The following is a 20395-nucleotide window of genomic DNA, read 5'->3' on the forward strand; positions in this document are numbered from 1 at the left end:
CCACGGCTGTGGATTTTTCACATCCTTGAGCTACGTAGTTAAGCTCAGTTAATTTTGTGGTGTACACAAGACATCAACTACAGAAAACATATGCCATTTTACTTCTGAGTTAGTGTGTACAAGGGAGTTTAATGCACTTTAGCTTTTGACGTTAGCATCCCCTCCTGCATTTATTTATATTAACTTTCCTAAGAGTCAAATGCACAGTCTAAATTGAAACCAGTACCTGTTCTCTTCCTCTAAGGTTGCACCAATTGCAACAGAAAGGAATACAATTGTATTTCATTATACCAGTGTCAATCAACGTCTATTAAATTATTCTTACATTTTATAAGCGCATTAGGGCAGAAAATTCTTGGAATGTATTTAAAAAATTCCATTGGTATTACTCTATTAATAATTGCTGACTATCATCTAACCAGATATAAAGGAAGCTGCACACCACAAAGTACTAATCAGAGTAGTCAACAAGTATCAGTACCAGTAAATAGATTTTCTAAGTGCTATGTGATCAGCTCTACTTAGTAGTTTCCTGATACTTTTTTTTCTTATCACCTTTTCCTTCTTGGCTTCACCCCACTCTTTTTACTATAGTAATTTATTGTATATGCTTAGGCGAGTTGTCAGTGTCTTTCCTCTTGTGCTGTTACTGTTTTTAAATCTCTTATCTATCTTCTTTTGAATTCTCTTTTTGTGTAGTATTTCTTTTCTCTAACTTATCTGATCAGTCACCTTGGTCATCCCCATTTGTGCACTCATAGGATTTTGAAATTGGCCTAAAATCTGGAGAACTAAGGCTGTTAGCCATAGATACAAAATATACGCGTGTGATTGGGTGGGGGAGCAACAGGAATTTAGTCAGGCCCTATGCCCTTCCCACATGTAGGAAGCAGGAGAGTGCTGGGACCCTTACCTTGAACTTTACTTGGGTACTCTTAACTTCCCTATCAATCTCTACGGCTAATTGGTGCCTTATAAATGTACAACCTCTCTATTCAACTCTGCCTGCCTACAAAAAGGGAGAAGGACTAAGCATATGGTTTCTCCCCATAAAAGCTTTGGCAGTAGGTCTTCAACTGTCTTACAGTTCCTAACTGCTGCAATGGGAAGGGATGTTCTGCTACTCTACCTTTTCCACTCAGCAGCAAATAGGTGCTGCGTTGCACCTTTAACACACACAAGCACACACAACTTGCAGAAATCACAGAGTAGAACTGAAGTAAGATTTGTCAATTTCACTGCTGTGGGGATCAGAAAAACAGTGAAAACTGGTAATACTGAGCAGTTTACACTTTGCTATAGTTTATGGAAACTCTGTTATGTCTATCTGCAAATTTATGAGGTGACTGCTAAGTTAGCAATTGGAAAATTTTCCTTGCAACCACAAGGATTAGAACCTTAATATTGAGAAACTCAAATAGAGTGCTGTTTAAATGGAGAGAAGGAATGTTTCTATAAAACAGGTCTAAAACATGCCAGAGCCTCATTATTATTTTACATTTAGCTTTAATAGTTTTCTATTAAGTTTTTAAATACAATCATTTCCCATCTCTTAAAAATTAAGTTACTCTGCATTCCGTTACAGCCCTGGGAATCAGAACCTGACAACCCTGAACTTGTGCATGAGAAGGGGAAAGTGAAACTGGCGAGTCAACTTGCTTTTCATTGTCCAAGTGTGCCTGTAATTTAAAAAGGTAAATGCAACATTAGTGGTGGAAAGTAATCTTTTAATCTTTAGAAATATTGGATTATTAAAACAAGATAATTTATTTGTAAAACTAATAGTGTGTCTTTAAGTTCATCTTTTGAGCTGCTAGAGAAAAATAGCCAAGAAAGTAAAACAAAGCAACTTTATTTTGCACAGTCTCTCTCATTTATGGTGTATTCAAAATGCCTTACAGAGCTGAATGATATAATAGTTAACTAACAAAAGGTGAAAAACTGAGATAAAATCAAAGAATGATTAGAGATGAAAAACTGAAAATTTTGCATGACTGGCTCATGTCTCCAGCCTGTCTGAAAGCTTTCCTTTTGTTTTTAATTATTTACTTCCAACATGTAACTTTACCTGTTGTAGAGGAAGCATTATTTCACTAAAATCATGTTTAATTTAGTAAAAGTTGTTCTGTATGCATTGCTGGAGTATATCTAGAATGAGATGTTATTGGTTTCAGACCTTGATGCAACTTTATCTTCACAAGCAGTTAAGATATAGCTAAGGCCAAATGTGTGTTAAGGTGTATGCTCATTTCAGTGACATTGTTTATGAATAATAACTTGTGTTTTAAGGCCTGTAACTGGCATAATTTAGTCTTGTTCTTCTCTTAAAAGCAGGACTGAAAAATGGCTTTAGTTATTAATAATTTTGATTTCCATGTCAATGTGCTGAAGATACCAATGGGGTTTGAATTTCAGGGATCAAGCCTAACTTGCTTAGGCTCTTCTGAAGTCCCCGCCAAGATACTCCTGTAAAGGCCATTGAAGCAAACACAAGGTAGGATCTCTTTTCATGCACTGTTCATAAAAATGGTTATCCAGTTTAGATTAATCCCATGCCTCCAACTTTGCAGCTGCATGGTCCTTAGTATGATTACTGTTCAAACTCAGGTGTCAGTGAATAGAACTTGAACTGTTCTGGTTCACAAGAAGGAGTGGAATCAAGACTACCCCTCTTAATGGTAATGGCTCTGCATTGCTAATGAGTACAAAGCCATAACAACTTATCTTTTTCTTTTTTAAAAAAACCCTGCCTCCTCTGTGGAGACAAAGCTACCGACACTACATAAGAGTTTAACTGTCTCTCAACCAGCTTTACCTCACAATGATGTTGCCCTCTCTAAGGAGTGCTGGAAGCTCTGCAGGAGTGTTGGGAGCCTCCAGTGCCTGAACAAGGGCTTCATCCACTTTTCTTCTTGCTCACCCCTTGCTCTGCCTTTTTCTCCCTGGGGCCTTGCGCACTGCTTACTCTTCTCTTCCCCCTCTGCACTCTTTCTTTGCTCCTTTGCTCATACGTTAGGCAGGAAAAAATTGATGGGGCCATGGTCCTCTAGCCTAGTGTTTCTTAAACTTTTTGAGACCATGGAACACCAAAACTAATATTTTTATGCGGAACACTTATGAGAATTTTCTTCAAAATCAAAACAGAGAAAAGAAACCAGTAACATATACAGCAAAACTAAAATGAAGTAATTTAATGAGGTATCATAGCAATGAAGAAGTAACATTGTATCTGGGTTTGACAACAGAAAATATGTACCATCAGTGCATGATATCAAAAAATGTGTCAGGTGCTTGCGGCTCACTTGTGAGTTTTCATGGAACACCAGAGTTCTGCAGAACATAGTTTAAGGAACATTGGTCTAGTCCATCTTGTTCAAGAGCCCCTGCCTTCTGTACTTGAGAGGAGCTCTTTTTGTAGCGACTTTATAGATTTTTGCACTGATCTTATACTCAGTTTGGTATGTCTGCAAATCCCTTGACAATGGTCATTCAGTAGATGCAATATGACTTCTTTGTCCTCCTCACACGTCTTATTTTTGTCCATTTATTTTACATGCATGTATTGTTGGGGCAGCGGCTTTTTCTTGATCCCCATTGCGACCTCTAAAGTGTCACTAGTATAAAATAAATGATTCTGAATATCCAGAGAATAGACATATTGAGCAAGGTTATCATCTTGGAAGATTTATGTATATTCTTAACGTGTGGAATTGAATGTGGCTGCTAACAGTTCATAAAATTAAGTATATTTGTAAGTCTTTGAAGGACTGAGAGGCCTAAGAAAATACTACTTGTACATAATTGTTTGCTATTTCCACAACAAGAATTCAGCTTCACTGATGAATGCTCTCGCTGTTACGCTTGTCTCCTAACACGAGAAAGGTGTAAGTAATCCCCATTTCCAAATCTGCAATGCCTCAGATTAATTGGTTGTTGACTTGGCAGGCTGGGGACTGACTGGCTCAGCAGCAGTATGATGTAAAGGGACCTAGGGGTTATGGTGGATGAAAGGCTGGATATGAGTAAACAGTGTGCCCTTGTAGCCAAGAAAGCTAACGGCATACTGGGGTGCATTAGGAGGAACATTTTGAGCAGATCTAGGGAAGTAGTTATTCCTCTTTATTCGGCACTGGTGAGGCCACATCTGGAATATTGTGTCCAGTTTTGAGCCCCCCAGTATAAAAAGGATGTGGATTTGCTAGAACAGGGTCAGCGAAGGGCAACAAAAATGATTAATGGTCTGGAGCACAAGACCTATGAGGACAGGCTGAGGGATTTGGGCTTGTTTAGTTTACAGAAGAGAAGACTTAGAGGTGATTTAATAGCAGCCTTCAACTTCCTGAAGGGGAGCTCTAAAGAGGAGAGTGAGAAATTGTTCTCAGTGGTGTCAGATGGCAGAACAAGGAGTAATGGTCAGAAGTTGAAGAGGGAAAGGTGTAGATCAGATATTAGGAAAAACTTCTTCACCAGGCAGGTGGTGAAGCATTGGAATGCATTGCCTAGAGAGGTGGTGGATTCTCCATCCCTTGAGGTTTTTAAGTCCCGGCTGGACAAGGTCCTGGCTGGGATGACTTAGTAGGGGTTGACCCTGCTTGAAGCAGGGCGCTGGACTAGATGACCTCCTGAGGTCCCTTGGCCCTGTGATTCTGTAACTTGCAATTTACAGAGAAAATACAAAAATGGCTTAAACTAAAGTCAAGTTAATTTAACTTAGTATTTCAATGTGTCCTTTTTGGTTTGGATATATTCCATACTGGAACCCTCCCTTTGCCTGTGCTCATTTTCTTCTCCAAGAATTCATCTTCCTGTAAGTGCCTTTTTTAGATTTTAAACTCATACTTAGTTTTTGTTAAAATTGGAATATATTTTCAGCCATCTCTACTACGTGTGTAGTCAGCCATCACCTGTGTCATTTGTCCTATTTTGTTTTCTTAAACCTGCTTTGCCTGTTGAAAGGTGTTGGCTGAAGCATCACATATGGGGTTACAGTTAAGATCTGCGAGAACAAGAAGAAGTCCTGGGGCACCTTATAGACTAACAGATATTTTGGAGCATAAGCTTTCATGGACAAAGACCCACTTCATCAGATGCATGAGTCTTTGCCCATGAAAGCTTATGCTCCAAAATATCTGTTAGTCTACAAGGTACAACAGGATTTCTTCTTGTTCTTGAAGACACAGACTAACACAGCTACCTCTCTGATACTTGATTTTGACAGTGTTCCTAATGCATATGGGTAGATTTTTGATAAATTCTACTTTTGTGATGCCAGACTGGAACAGGGTCCTGTGTGAGTTTAACCTTTTTATTGAGGACAACAACTGTATTCTTGAACAGCTTCTGCTAAAAATAATTTATTCCTTAGGTCACTTAATTTGATATTGATGCACCAACAACACTTGAGTTACTTATTCCAATAAAGGAAGTCTGCTGATGTTTAAATCTGCTAAACTTTTTGAGAGATAATAAAATTACAAGTAGGAGAATCTTGTAAATCACTTAATATATATCTTTGGTGTATTATAAATGCATTCCTTTGACATGTTTTGTTATTCCAGTCATAATCATGACTTCTAAATTGTAGTGGTCATATAAAAAAAACTCTAAAATTGAAATGTACAAATTATAGGAAGTTTACATATTTCACTTCACAAGACTTGTAAAGAATCATTTCAGGTTGGGAGGATATTCCCCAGCTTCATCTCGCGCTACTTTTCAGGTAAATAGACAATAAGCAATTTGAGGAATTTATGCATAAGTTTGTTGTTTTAAACCCAAACAAAAAATCCATCACCACTTTCTAAAATGTGAAGAAGAAAATGAAATTTGGCCCAGCTTGCTTTCTGGATTTTTCTCAACTCAACATTATTCCCATGAGTTCTACCACTTCACTGGTAAAACTAAATAGCTCAGGCCAAAATATTACCAACCTTTGGAAGCTCATGCAGCTTGTTGCTTCTGTTTCTGCCTAATAGAGACTTTAATGAGAGAGAAATTATGTTCTTGCATGTCAACAGTAGTGTTCATTCAAGTATCCAGTGCATTAGACATAATGAATTAAAAGTTAAAACAACTCTCTGAGACTGGGAATGTTTCCATTTCACTCATTAGAAAATTGTGTGATCTTGAATCCCTTAATAAGTCAGTGGCCCAGGAGGGATAGACCCAGGTACGGACATAACAGTCTTCTTGGGATACACTGTTGAATAGATTTGCAGCTATTGTGTGTGTGCATGAACCATGGATATTAGAGGCAGGGAAGATAATGCCTTCCCAAACTGCTCATCTGGCCCTGCCCATGCCCCCCTCCCAGCGCCCCTTCTCCCCCGCCCATTCAGTGTGGCTCCCCAGTCTCCTGGGACTGCCTAGGCTTTAGCCTGTCCGGGGTTGTGGCCATGGAGGCTGCATGCCACCCACCCTCTGGGGCTGATGGGCACACCTGCCTTTCCCATGCTTCTGGGGCTGGGGTAGGCTGCCGCCCAGTGTTCCCTGTAAGCTGAACGCTTGGGCAGCCACCCGGGAGAGATTCAAATGCTGCCCAGCCGATTTAGCAGAGCAACCACAACTGGCAGCATGTGTTTCTACTGGATGCACATCCTTATGTACCTTAGTGCACATAACAAAATTTATTCTGCACGTGGACTGGAAAAATTAGATGGAACATTGCTGGGGCTGTGCACCACTTGCATTCTCTTCCCTTGCTTGAGGAAAGAGGGGCAGGCTAGGGGTTCATGTCTCCCATTGGTGGGGAGGTATGGTCTGCCCCTACAGTGGGGGGGAGCTTAACTCCCAGGGGTTCCCTGGGTGGCACACATGGGACCTCAGGCAGAATGGGCAGGGTTGGGGGCTTGCCTCTGCCAGCCCTAGATTCACCTACTGTCATTGTTCCCTCTAATCTTTTCCATCAATGTGCAGATGTTTTTCATCCATATACGGAGTAACTCTTTATGTGCACCGTGGCATGTGTGACTATGCACAACCAGTCCGAATACAAAAGCTAGTTGTGAGCATTCTGCTAATTGGCTGGGCAGCATTTGAATCTCTGCTGGGTGGCTGCATGAGTGCTCAGCTTACAGGAACAGTCCCATTGCCTATGTACATGTGTATAAATACAAACTTACCTACCTGAGAGTTGAAAGGAAATTCTGTTTTTCTAGTTGTAGGGAAAAGCTTCCATCTTCTTTCTTTCTATTTCCTTTGCCAGCTGCTTGGAAGCGATGTATGTCCATATGGGAGGAGGGGGGTGGGAGGGAGTTTTTATATCTCATTTCACTGAATTTGCAAGATAACTATAGAACAGCAATTCTGACATGGCCCTAGAAATATGGGTATTCTTTAGAAGTATCTAGAATCTTGAAGGAATTGCTATAAGCCCTTTGCAACAAGCTTCTTCTTTGTTTTTAGTAATTTTCCTATTGTAAAAAGATGCTTGTGCTGCACAAATATTGAGGCTTGAAAATGGGGGGATCTTTCTGAATCTGAGCCTGACTCTGGGCAGATGAGATGAATTTGTTGCCAAGGTTCCTTTTTCAGTAAGAAAGCAGAGAGAGTAAAACTTTGTATCCCAAAAATCTAAGAATTTCTTTACTTTACAAAACAGTAAACTTTCTATTGTCTTGATTTGACAATGAAGAAACTGGCAGGTACTTGGACAGCTGTACAGTATGGCTCAACAGATGTATTGGATTGGGAGTCAAGAGACGTGGGTTCTGTTTCTGGATCTGCCACTTGCCTGTTGTGTGACCATGGACAAGGCACTTCACCTCTCTGTGAATGGGGAGTCCCGAGTCCTAGGCCACCAGCAGAAGCTACGCGATAGGGCAGTGTGGGATGGAAGCTCCAGGCCCCTGGCAGAAACAGCACAGTCTCAGTTGTGTAGGGCCTTGTAAATTGTAAGGATGTTAGCAACTATGACCTGGAGTTGCAGCACGAGTGAAGAAAGGTACTAGCAGTCATTTGGATACACTGCATCAAAGAAATCAGTTCCAGAGGTACATAAGGCTCTCAATCTTAATGTTGTAAAATCTCAGGCCCTTTCTTCTCAATAGAATCTTAGGCTGTATCCAAACATGCAAAAATCTATATTTTCAAATTATAGTATTAATACCTTGGATTAGATTAGAACATAAAGGATTTTTTATTATAGTAGTAAACTGTATGCGATTTAATAGTTTGAAGAACTCTTGACTCTAGTGACCTGAGTCAGTTTAAAAAAAATGGTATTTCATTGTAGGGAGTCACCAAGTTTTAAAATTATCTGTTTAAGAGTCATAGTAGTAACAAATTTGGGAACCATGGAATTATATACTTGCCCAATGGGGTATGTTTCTAGCACATTGCTGTTTTTACTGAACATAAGTGATTCCAGCAATATGGACTTGTATTGTAATGCATTGTAAGAGGTTAAATATGTCTTGATCCTCTCATCAAGGATGTATGCTTTGGCTGTATAGCAGATGTCTTTCATGTCTAGATAGCATGATATATCCCTCTCTTGAGATGCTTTATTTAGATGAATTTCTTGAGCTATTTTTACTTGCCTGTCTTTGTGAATGGGGAGGGGAAATAACAAATATAGTATGTCCTAGGAAATTCATTGTTTCTTTGTGGCCAGATCTACTACAGGTTGAACCTCTTTAATCTGGAACACTGTTGTCTGGCAAACTCCATAATCTGGCATGATTTCAGATAGGCAGACGACTAGTTATCATGGATGTGGCAAAGTTTCTTGTGGGCCCATAAAATTTGTTTACAGCCAGCATTCCTAGCTCTCAGTGTTCTGTGGTGTTATTTAGCTGTAATTTACCCCAAATGTCTTCTAAGAGTCCAGTAAGGAGGTGAAGTGTTTGTAATGTGCTAGAAAATATTGACCTTCTGTCGTCCCTCAAATTCTTTCATCTGGCATGGGTCAGGTGCTGAGAGTGCTGAATGAGAGAGAGATTCAACCTGTACCAGGTTTGTCCTTGTACTAGATCAATCTGAATTGATCTGTTTAAACTGTGAAGACCTAGACACAGTCCTTTGTGGCATTTAAGTGCCTTGTAAGAGCATAAAAATTAAAATCTGTTTGCTTTTGAGGATAGTGTTATGAAATGGAAAATATCAAATACCTTTCTCTGATCAAATCATGTCTCAAAACATATCTAAAGTCAGTGTGTGTGTGAATTTGTGTATTTACTGCATAGTTTGTCCTGGTAGTTGTAGATAACAATAATTTTTAAAATTACTCTTTCAGTAGGGACGTTTTAGTTGATTAAACCTAGAAAATTAATAGGCATTCACAGTTAGCTAGGCTTATGCATGTCTGTTTTGTCCACCTGTTTTTTTTTTGTTCTCTAAGAAGCCCCTGCCCATCCTCATTCCACTTACTTTTCATTTTATTTTAAATTAACCACTGTGTATTCATTGATAACCATAACAGTTATTGTTTACAGTTGAGTTTGTATAGTGAGAACTAGTTCTTCAAAATGCAATATTATTTTACACACTCAAGAAAGGTTGCAGTTGGAGATAAAATTACTTCTGCTTCAATGGTCATGGAAAATATCATTTGGACTGAAGCCAAACATGGAACATTTCCCTGGGCACTCAACTTCCTTGAACAATTCTTTTGGGGCTGAAAATGGATTGGGAATATTTGAATAGAACCAGGAACTCCAGGTGAACTTTCTAGATGGGAAACACAATGTATTGTTTACTTTCTTAAACCGTATCACCTCAGTCATGAGATTGTATTTGCTTAGCTTTTCTTGTCATGGATCCTATTTTAGCAAGTGTGTTCATTAGACATACACACAACTTGATATGATTGTGAAATGTAATGATGGTGCATGTCAAACGTGGCAGGGTGTGAGGGTTTTGTGGAGGGAAGTGGGTGAAGGTCCACAGAGTTCAGAGTGGCTAAGGTGTACCAGTCATGCCAAGGCAATCTTGATCTGTACTGAATTGACTTCGAGATCAGGCACTGGTGCTTTACATTAGTGATGATGTCTGGCCTGCCATTGGAGGGGTGGAGGGAAAGGAATGCTCTGCAGCAATTGCACTGGGGCCCACCAATACAAAAGGTCCTGGAACTCTGGGCTGCAGCCTCTATTTCTGCAGCAGCAGTGATGACTGGAGCTCTGGACTCTTTAAATTCCATGGTGCAGCATGCTCCAGGCAGCACGGAAGGCTCAAAGGAAGAAGGGGTGCCAGGTGGTGCTGAGGACTGGCTGCCCCCAACCCTTCCCCCTCTGTCTTAGGGCCTGACCCCTTCTTGAGGCTTTCGGCTACACTGGATGATGTACTCTAGAAATGCCCATCATTGATGGTATTTTCAAATATTGCCTATAGCCCCAGAAATAGTGAGACCTTTTGTTAGACCAACTTCTGTAGGTCAGAGACACAATCTTTCAAGCCTTCTTATTTCTGTAATATCTTGAGACTGGTATGACTACAACAGCACTCAGACCATTTAGACCATGGGTGTCCAACCTTTTGGCTTGCCTGGGCCGCACTGAGTGAAGAGGAATTGTCTTGGGCTGCATATAAAATATATAATATAGTTAATGTCTATAAATCACATAATAATGTTAAAAGTTTACGATATTGTGGGGCCGCATTACTAGCTGTCCAGGGCCGTGGGTTGGACACACCTGATTTAGACCATTCGCACTTTGGTGAAGTCCTTCCTTATGTTTACTCTCATAGGAGTAAACCTAGGGTACTGTGTCTGTGTATTAAATCAGATTGTGTTCTGTTGGTTTTTGGCTTTAGTCCAGCCAGTGAATTCTCATTTTGCACTTAAATTTAAGTGTTGTTTAATTCTGATAGTTTGTAAAAACTCTCCAGATGTTTAGCTAGCTTGTAATTTAGACTGCCAGTGCTAGCTAACTTCACAGTAAAAAAAAAAAAAGTCCTATTCCATATAGAGTTTATACCGTTCCTATCACCCATGATGGATGGGGTACTGATGGTGAATTAAATTAGTGGAGCTGGCCAGCATAGATGCATATCTATTGTTCTGCTTTATATTTCTTTGTTTTTCAGATATATAGGACTAAGCAAAATTTCTTTCTCTCCTCATGAGTTTCATCAGCATCTGCAGAATCTAAGTCTGTAAGTTAAAGATTAAGGTTTTTATCCTCTGTGATTGTGAAGAAAACCTCCAGAGTAGGAGCTGAGTGCAAAACCAAGGCTGTGTCAGCCAGAGAACCTGAAACAATGTCTGTAAGATGTGTGAACTCAGCTTTTCTTTTCCCAGTCTTACTGCTTTACATTGGTTGGGTGTTAAACTGCCTCTGATGGATAATGTAAATGAGTCTTATTAACAACTGCCTTTATAGGCAAGGGGGAAGAAACCATAAATTGATCATTTCATGTCCCAGGCACAAGAATATAAAATGTATTGGATTGGCAGAGAACCGGAGTGAATGTTCAGGTGTGACTAAAATGAAGTATGTGTTGGCTACTTCTGCCATTCACATGTGCTATTTATATGAATGTAAATGGCAGATTAGGTGATTACAGGGAAAGTGCCACCCTGTGTATTGCTCTTCTGTGCATGTTTCCACAGTCTAACGACAGTCACCTTGAACAACCAGCCTTTGTGTACTGTATGTATCAGCTAAGCATCGGGTCAGTTGAGTCCCAGTGCTGGCGATTATTGGCAAGGAAAGGAGGCCATTCCCAGTACTATTATTGAAACTCCAGCCTAATATAACCATTTTTAGCAAAATCTACTCATTATACCTCCAGAAGAAGCAATCAGAAAAGCTATTGCCCATCTCAAGAGCAGAAAAACACCTGGTCCAGACAACATCCCTGCAGAAGCAATCAAGGCAGGTAGCGAGACATCAGTCAACATGATATATAATTTGTGTGGGAAAATTTGGGACACTGACGAGATCCCACAAGACTGGAAACACAGCTACATTATCCAGCTTCCCAAGAAAGGCAACCTGAAGGAAAGCAAGAATTGGAGGGGCATCACATTACTGCCTATTCCATGAAAGGTGTTCAGTAGGAGTCTCTTAGAAAGAATGAAGACAGAAATCAATAGACAGCTCAGCGAACAGGCTGGCTTCCGAAGTGAGAGATCTTATACTGTCCAAATAGCAACTCCGAGAGAGATCATAGAACAGTTGCTTGAATGGAACTTCCCATTCGTAGACTTTGAAAAAGCCTTTGAGTGTTGATTGAGACACTTTGTGGGAACTGCTTCAACACCATGGCATCTGATCCAAAATTATAAACCTGATCTGATCAATGTGCGAATGCTCAACATGACAAGTTGTTCACAGTGGTGTCCTGATAGAATCCTTTAGCATACTCTCAGGAGTGTGACAAGGGTGCTGTAGTGGGGCAGGATGACCACCCCACTACCCAGAAGGTGAGGACCCCTTCTGGCAGCCATTTTGTGTGAAGCCTGGCCCCTCCCAGTCACCTGACCAGAAGTCAGGAGGTGGGGCCAGGGCTATAAGAGCCTGGGCTGAAGACTCAGATGGGGGCTGAGCCTCCACAGGGGCCAGAGGGTGGCTGTGTGTTCCCTGCCTGGCAGCCTGAGGCCTCTACCAGGGGCCAGCCTCCAAGGAAGCCAGAGGATGGCTCTAGGCTCCCAGCCTGTGAAGTGGAGGACTGGCTGAGGGAGGTTGAGGCCTGGATTGGGCTGCCTGGGCCCCTGCAAGTCCTGGCAGCCTGGGGCCCCCAGCGGAACCATCCTAGGGAAGACCAGCTGCTGCCGGTGGACCGACCAGAGCACCTGCTGTAGCCTGCTCCTCTAGCCAGCCTGTGGCAGCCAGAGGACCAGCCTCAGCCTGCACACCAAGCCAGACTAAGGACATGGACCTAAGAGGCCGTGTAGGCCTGGACTTGGGCCACTTGGAACTCAGCTGGACCTGCTACCTGCTGAGTCTTGAGACATTGGGTGAACTTTGGGTATGTGCCGGGGGATGGGGGCGACTGGGAGTGGCCCAGCGGCTAGAGTGGACCATTAAAGGTCCATGGGTCAGCATGCTGTGGTCTGCATTTCCCCACTGGCCCACGCAGCAGGCTGCACTGCTGTGACCAGGGACGCTGGGCTGGGAGGCGGTGGAATGGGTGGGCCTGCATCCTCCTGCCCCCCACTTGCTGGGTGGCAGTCTTCCCCCTCTCTGCCAGCACGGGCAGAGCATCTGCTGGATTTGTTTTGCTGCCCTGCCATGAGCTACGGCCTGGGCCACTGTGAGACTGTTGTGTGTCACCTCGCCCTGAGCTAATGCCAGGGACCACCTGAAGACTGATGTTTGCTGCCACGCCCTGCACCAGGGCCTGGGCCACCCTGCCTTGCTCTGGGGCTGGGGCTCTTCTGTTGTGTGTGTTACTCCTCCTGAGTTAGGGCCAGGGCCTGCCCCGCCTTGCTCCAGGGCTTGCGCTTTCTTGGATGTGTGCCGCCCCACCCTGAGCTAGGGATGGGGGCTGCCTAAAGATTGTGGGCTTGCTGTTGCCTGGACCTTGGACTAGGCCCTAAGAAGAGTTAATTCTCACCAGCCTCTGCCTGGGGTAAGGCAGTGGGCTTGAACTGTTGCCTCTCACCCATCTGAGGCAAGGTGGGAACCCCCCAAACGAGTGACTTGGGGTGTTGTTGGACTCATGGCAGTGGAGTGGGATGGCCACCCACTGACCTGGAAGGAGGGGAACCCTGAACTGACTACAGGTGCCTATCGTTACCTTTCCTGTTTGTGATCAAAATGGACTGGATTACGAGCAAGAAAACAGATGGCCATCAATGGGGCATTACGTGGACACTTCAAACAGCTAGAGGACGTAGATTTTGCTGACTGTCACCCTCTTTTCACATCAGCATGAAAACATGGAGGAAAAGGTTGCAGCACTAGACAAAATTGCCTCTATGACTGGACTGAACATTAACTAGGGAAGGAACAAGACAATGGGTGCGTCTACACTAGCTGGCTATTTCGAAGTAGCTGGCACAACGTCGAAATAGCACGCATTGCGTCTACATGCGCCATGTTCTATTTCGACATTGAAATCGACGTTAGGCAGTGAGATGTCGAAATCGCTATTCCCATCCAAAGATGGGAATAGCGCCCTACTTGGACGTTCAACGTCGAAGTAGGGCATGTGTAGACGATCTGCATCCTGCTACTTCGAAATAGCGGGGTCCTCCAGGGTGGCCATCAGCTGAGGGGTTGAGAGACGCTTTGTCCAGCACCTGTGGGGCTCTGTGGTCACCGCGTGCAGCAGCCCTTAGCCCAGGGCTTTCTGGCTGCTGCTGCTGCAGCTGGGGGTCCATGCTGTATGCACAAGGTCTGCAACCGGTTGTTGGCTCTGTGGATCTTGTGCTGTGCAGGGCAAGTATGTCTGGGAGGGGCCCTTTAAGGCAGCGGCTTGGGGCTTTGCTGGCCCCTTATTTCGACGGGGAGCGCTTGTGTGTGTGGACGCTCCACATTTCCTTACAGGGCGGCTACTTTCGATGTTCCCCATCGCTACTTTGACATTGAACGTTGATGGCACCAGCCCTGGAGGATGTGTAGATGATACGCGTCGAAGAAGCCTATTTCGATGTCCTTACTTCGACGTAGTGTGCTAGTGTAGACATAGCCAATGAGGATCAACCAGTCTAACAACACCACCATCACACTGGGAGGGGATGACCTGGAAGATGTGGAGCCGTTCACCTACCTGGGAAGTATTATAGAGAGAGAGAAAGGAACAGGCAAGGATTTTAACGCCGGGGTAAGGAAAGCAACAGCTGCATTCAAGACTCTTTGTCCCATACGGAGTTCACAAATAATACCTGCAAAGACAAAATTGCAGATCTTCAACACAAGTGTGAAGATTGTGCTCTTGTAGGGATGCAAGACCTGGCTTATTAAAAAGTCTTCAGATCACAAGCTACAGATATTAATAAAAAGATACTGATACTAATAAAAAGATAAAGATACAAGCTACATCCTTCACATTAAATTGTAAGACTTTGTCACAAATGAGGAGCTTTGGAACAGAGCAGAACAACAGCCACTTGACGCTCAAATCAAGAGAAGAAAGTGGGGATGTCTAGGCCACACCCTCAGAAAACCATCATCCAGCAAAATCCGTCAAGCTCTCAAATGGAACCTGCAAGGAAAATGCAAAAAACGACAACCTTAGACAACATGGAGAAGGTCTTCTGAGATTGAAGGACAAAAACTGGGGTTGTGAGTCAGCTAGGAGTTTTGTCCCAAGACAGAGTGAAGTGGAGGAGACTTGGATATGACATATGCTCCACTTGGAGTACAAAGGTTTTAGAAGACGACTCATTGTGACTGTTTACTACTCTGCCTACAACTCCAGGCATTGAAAATTGTTCCTTGCAATGTTCCTTTAGGTGAAATATTGTTGATACACCATGATGAATAAGAGCTTTAAGTGGACTAGCTTTTGTTGTATGTTTGAAAATTGATCTAATACAGCAATGAATTGATGGAAAATTCACCTTTTTGCAAGGCCACAGGACCTTGAAGGTCTTGGCTGATGCAAAGTTTTAGATGTGCAATTCACTATCTGTTGTAAAGATGCAGCCAAGATAGAGAACATTTACCTAATTCTCCTCACTTGCTCCCTGTTCCCTCTCCCTTCTTTCATCTGCTGTCATCCTGGATTTTACACTGTAAGGTTGTCATGGGATACTACAGCAAATTATTTTCTTACAATAACAATTAGGTTCTGTCCACACTACAAAAATAACTTTGAAGTTGCTTACTTCAAAGTAGAGTGTCTACACACACCCTACTTCAAAGTTAAACTTTGAACTAGGCCACTACTCCATTCCTGGGAATGGTGTAAGGACTTCGAAGTTGGGCTCCCTACTTTGAAGTTAACTTGGAAGTAAGGGTGAATGTGTGTAGACTCTCTGCTGGCTACTTCGATGTTGTGCTTAACTTCAAATTTGACTTTGAAGTTAGTTCCTAGTGTAGACGTGCCAGGCAGCAGCCCAGCACTATTGGTTCTGTTCATTAAATCACTTACCTTGTATCACAGTTCAAAGCTAGCTGCGTCTCTTTCCCTTGTGGTATCTTCTGAGTGCACTTTCTACAGGTAAGGGTCTTACTTTCCTTTCCCTACAGCTTTGATTCTTGTACTGGGCCCAGAGCTGCAGTCCTCTGCGTACCACAGTGAATACTCTGTAGGACCAACTGGGTTTCATACTGGTGACTCGTCCCTTTTTGTTCACCACATATTGCCATTCCCAGTGGTCTCAAACAGCTGCCTTAGCAGTAGGAACACAGAATCATCAATTTGTGAGTAAAATACTGAAATGAATTGCAACTTGGAAATAGTCCATTGAGTAATAATATGTGAGTGTTTAAAAACCTTGAGCACTATTCAATTCTAAGGCAAGTCTGGCATTTCAAACCAGTTGTCTGTCTGATTCAGAGCAAAAATTACATTTTTTTGTTTGTTTTTAATTTCCTGCAGAAAGGAAATTCTGAAACCATTTCATTTCAGAAAAAAATGATTTTATTCTGTCCCGCCATCAAATGAAACAGACCAGTTGGCTGCTGATGGGATTTCTCCAGATTCCCAGAGCCTCAGGAGTTTCCGCACTCTGAAGCACAGAGTCTTCTAGAAGCTGAGAGAATTCCAGCTCCTGCTGCTGCTGTCAGAGCTGCCAAGTTCTGTGGTGTGGACCTTAGATTCTGATAGCTCCTTTTAAAGCCAGGGTGTTCAGACTCCTGGCTCTGCAGTAAGGAACTGGAAGCCCTGGGGTCCCCAGGTGATAGGCTGGTGGGGAACCATGGGGGTTTCTGTCAAACACTCTCTAGTTCATTTTGAGTTTTGTAAAACCAAATTGCAACACCTTGGTTTCCATGAATTGACATTTTCAGAGGGCAGAACTGTTTCAGGGAATGTCCCCATCAGCGCTAGTTATGACTCTTAACTGCAAACCATTTAATTTAGAAGTAATCGTAAAGTTGTTGGGCTCTCCTGAATTCTTGGCTACATTGGGGGCAGGAAGAACATGGGAGCCTTGAGACAAAACTTATTGCTGTCTTCCCTCTGTTAGCTTTACTTTTTCTACACTTAACTAAGTCTCAGGGAAAACAAAACAGCAGTAATGTAGCACTTGCGTCTTAAAAGTGCCACATTGCTGCTGTTTTGTTCTGTTAGAATACAGACTAACTGGACTACCTCTCTGTTACTAAGTCTCCGAGGTGTAGCCATGTTAGTCTGCATCTTCACAAAACAAAAAAGCAGTTCTATAGCGCTTCAAAGACTAGTAATGCTGAGGTTGAGTGTACTGTCCCACGAACGCTCATCACCTAAAAATTATACTATTAATCTTTGAAGTGCTACAGGACTTCTTTTTTGTTTTACACTTAACTAAGTTAAGGAGAACCTAAAAATGTAACTGAGGGGACACTAGCCAACTTAGTAAGAGGCTGAAATATTGTGGAATTAGAACAAAAGATGATCCAAGCGAAAACTGAACGCCTCAATAAAACCAACAGTTACACCAGCACCTAACTGAAACTTAAAATCAGTCAGTTACATAGTACAAATACAGTGAGTTTGCATATTTCAGCTGATTTGTGTGTGTGCGCTCTGTGACAGCCAGGTGATAATGCAGTTAAAAATTGTCTCTATTAGACCCAGTAAGATAGAAGTGGTGGATTTTCTGGGTAATGTTGACAATATTTGAAGTGTTGTCAAGATTTAATTGCCTATAACCTTTGTAACCAACTGTGATTGTGCTCTTTCCCTGAAGTGATCCTATCCACATCAAAATTAGCACCTGTGTGATAATATTTAAGTATTATTGTTGCCATGTAGGCCCTGATCTTGTAATGGAGCCAGTAGATCGCATTGCTTCTGTAGAGCTCAGCTGAATACAGTGTGTTTTATTTGTGGCCTATGTGGGGCTGCAGGATCAGGGCCTCAGCTTCTGAATTTTCAAGAATAGGGAAAGTATCTTTCATTTTAGGACATTGAGCACATTGAGCTACTGATCTTGCTAGAGACTCTAAATGCTGTGGTAATATAAATATTTGGCACTGAGAGAGGTTTTGATAAAAGCGTCTCTGCTTTGTATCGTCAGTTTTCTTGCTTGTATGCATCTTTTGCTCAACAAGGCAGAAGCATATTTTTCCCCCTAAACAATTGGGTTATAAAACCCCCCCCAAACATTTGTCATGGGGTGCAAAAATTTGTGCTTAAATCCCCTAGATGGGATATTTTTAATTTGTTTTAAAAATGTATATATTTTAATAGCTCATTTATGCTGAATTTTATGTAGGGGGAATAAAGGAGGCTAAAGAATTACAAATATTTTTTTCTTGTGGGCTGTTTGAGCAAAGAATATCAGAAATTCTTTGCTCCCATTTTTAAAAAGCATTAGCTATGTATGCATGCCAGTGATTCTAATTACAGTAATGTTCATTAAGTTTCATCATGGTAATTGAACTATAATAATTGAACTTACATGGGAACTTGTATCAGAGTATGACATTTTAACTTAGGTTTGCTTCCCCATTTATAGCTTGTTCAGGACGTATATGTGCATTTTAGTCACTGTTTTGAACTGTGATTGTATTATTGAAGGAGATTTCTTTTATTTAGAAAATTGTTTCACACTTAGCATGCTCATCTATGTTTGATGCACGTTAACCTGATAAGGAAATAGTACCTGCTGTGTTTGCAGCCAACATCACCACGTAATATATTGAATTTTAATGTTTCTGAGTAAACATGCAGTTATGCTGACAAGCACAGGTTGAACCTCTCTAATCAGGAATTCTGTCGTTCAGCTAACTCTGTAATGTGGCGTGATTTTAGTTCGCTGGATGACCACTTATGAATGTGACTAAGTTTCCTGTGGTCCCATAAAGTTTGTTTACAGCCAGCAGTCCTGGTTCTCCGTGTTCTGTCCTGGTTATTTAGATGTAATTTACCCCAAGCCCGTGTCTACACTAGCCCTCTTCTTTGAAGGGGGCGTGGAAATGACATGGACTGGGGAATATCAATGAGGTACTGCCATGCATATGCAGTGCCTCACTAGCATAATGGTGCCCACATGAATTTTGAAGCTGCTAACTTTGAAGTGCTGACAGGCAGTTTGGACATGGGTGCTTTGAAATACGTGCCCAACTTCAAAATTCCATTACTCCCAAAATGAATTTTGAAACACCCATGTCTAGATTGCCTGTCAATGCTTCGAAGTTAGCAGTTTCGAAATTTGCGCAGCTGCCACTATGTTATGCATGGCAGCCCCTCATTGATAGTCCCCAGTCTGTATCATTTCCATGCCCCCTTCAAAGAAAGGGACTAGTGTAGACATGGTCTAAATGTCTTATAAGAGCCCAGCAAGCAGTGTAAGTGTTGGTAATAGGCTAGAAAATACTGACTGTCCATCATCTGGCAAATTCCCTTGTCCGGCACAGGGCAGGTCCCAAGGGTGCTGGATGAGAGAGGTTCAACCTTTAGTAAACAAATGCTAGACATAGACTTCAGTAATTTTGAACTGAAACTGGGGTGATGGTAAAGAGCTAGCAATATATGCAGAAAAATTAATTTTTAAATAAAACCTCCCCAGTGCTTTAACTTTAAAGAAATAGTTATTTTACCCTTTCTTCTAAAGCATGCTACAGACATTATTCCTATTCTTAAAATTTATTAGTTAGTTCTGATTTAATTAGCCCATTTTAAGGTATAGAATCACTTCAATTATCAATGCATAAAATGGTCTTTTTAAAAATAAAATTACACTTTGAGATCAAGATACAAGGTTTGTATCTCTGGCATAAGTTGTAAAAGAACTTATTAAAATGATTTGTGTGACTTATTACACTAATTATGCACACCTTTTGCTTCTTTCAATACATTTTGAAAAGAATGCTAGTGTAGCCAATTTTTGGGTGTAGTGTGAATACTGAAGTTAAGATGCTTCTGCATGTAATTGTAGAGGGTGATATGTGGGCCCGACTGATGGTGTGTTTTTAAAAACATCACTTTACTTAGACATCAGTGGGTAAGTGAACAAATTAGGGAGACTGCTTAAAGTAGCTGAAGAGAATCTGCTGAAATGACTTATTTTTCCATGTTTGTACAATAAGTTTGGGAGTTACTGAGTGCTATAAAAAGTGGAAAGAAATGTAGGTGAGAACAGTTTCTTATTACTGTTTGTCAGCATGAATAATAATTAGTAATAAAGAGAGTCGGGGTTAGGGTGCTGCAAAATAAAGCAATCTCTTTTTCTAAATGCAATGTTGACAGAGCTTCTTTTGACCTACTTTGGCTTTCATACAATGAGAGTGTTTTCAAGGTGTGTTACTTACTTCAGAAATAGGGATAGAGTTGCCATTGTCCTCTCTTTGGACTTTGCATAGAACACCCTACTCTCCCTTTGTGAAGCTGCTAAACTGCAGGCAGAACTGGG

The 20395-nt window shown here is 41.8% G+C and overlaps 1 protein-coding gene across 3 annotated transcripts in view; it reads left to right on the plus strand.

Moving 5' to 3' along the window:
* The window catches only part of ELOVL7 (ELOVL fatty acid elongase 7), a 60419-nt gene that overhangs the window by 2622 nt on the left and 37402 nt on the right, over positions 1-20395 (plus strand). For all 3 annotated transcript variants that reach the window (XM_074994275.1, XM_074994277.1, XM_074994276.1), the window contains exons 2-3: positions 1586-1694; positions 2416-2494. The gene's annotated coding sequence lies outside the window, so the exon portion shown is untranslated. The remainder of the gene's footprint in view (positions 1-1585; positions 1695-2415; positions 2495-20395) is intronic.

Source organism: Carettochelys insculpta, chromosome 5 (genome assembly GCF_033958435.1).
Source record: "Carettochelys insculpta isolate YL-2023 chromosome 5, ASM3395843v1, whole genome shotgun sequence".
In the NCBI taxonomy this organism is placed as follows: Eukaryota; Metazoa; Chordata; order Testudines; family Carettochelyidae; genus Carettochelys; species Carettochelys insculpta.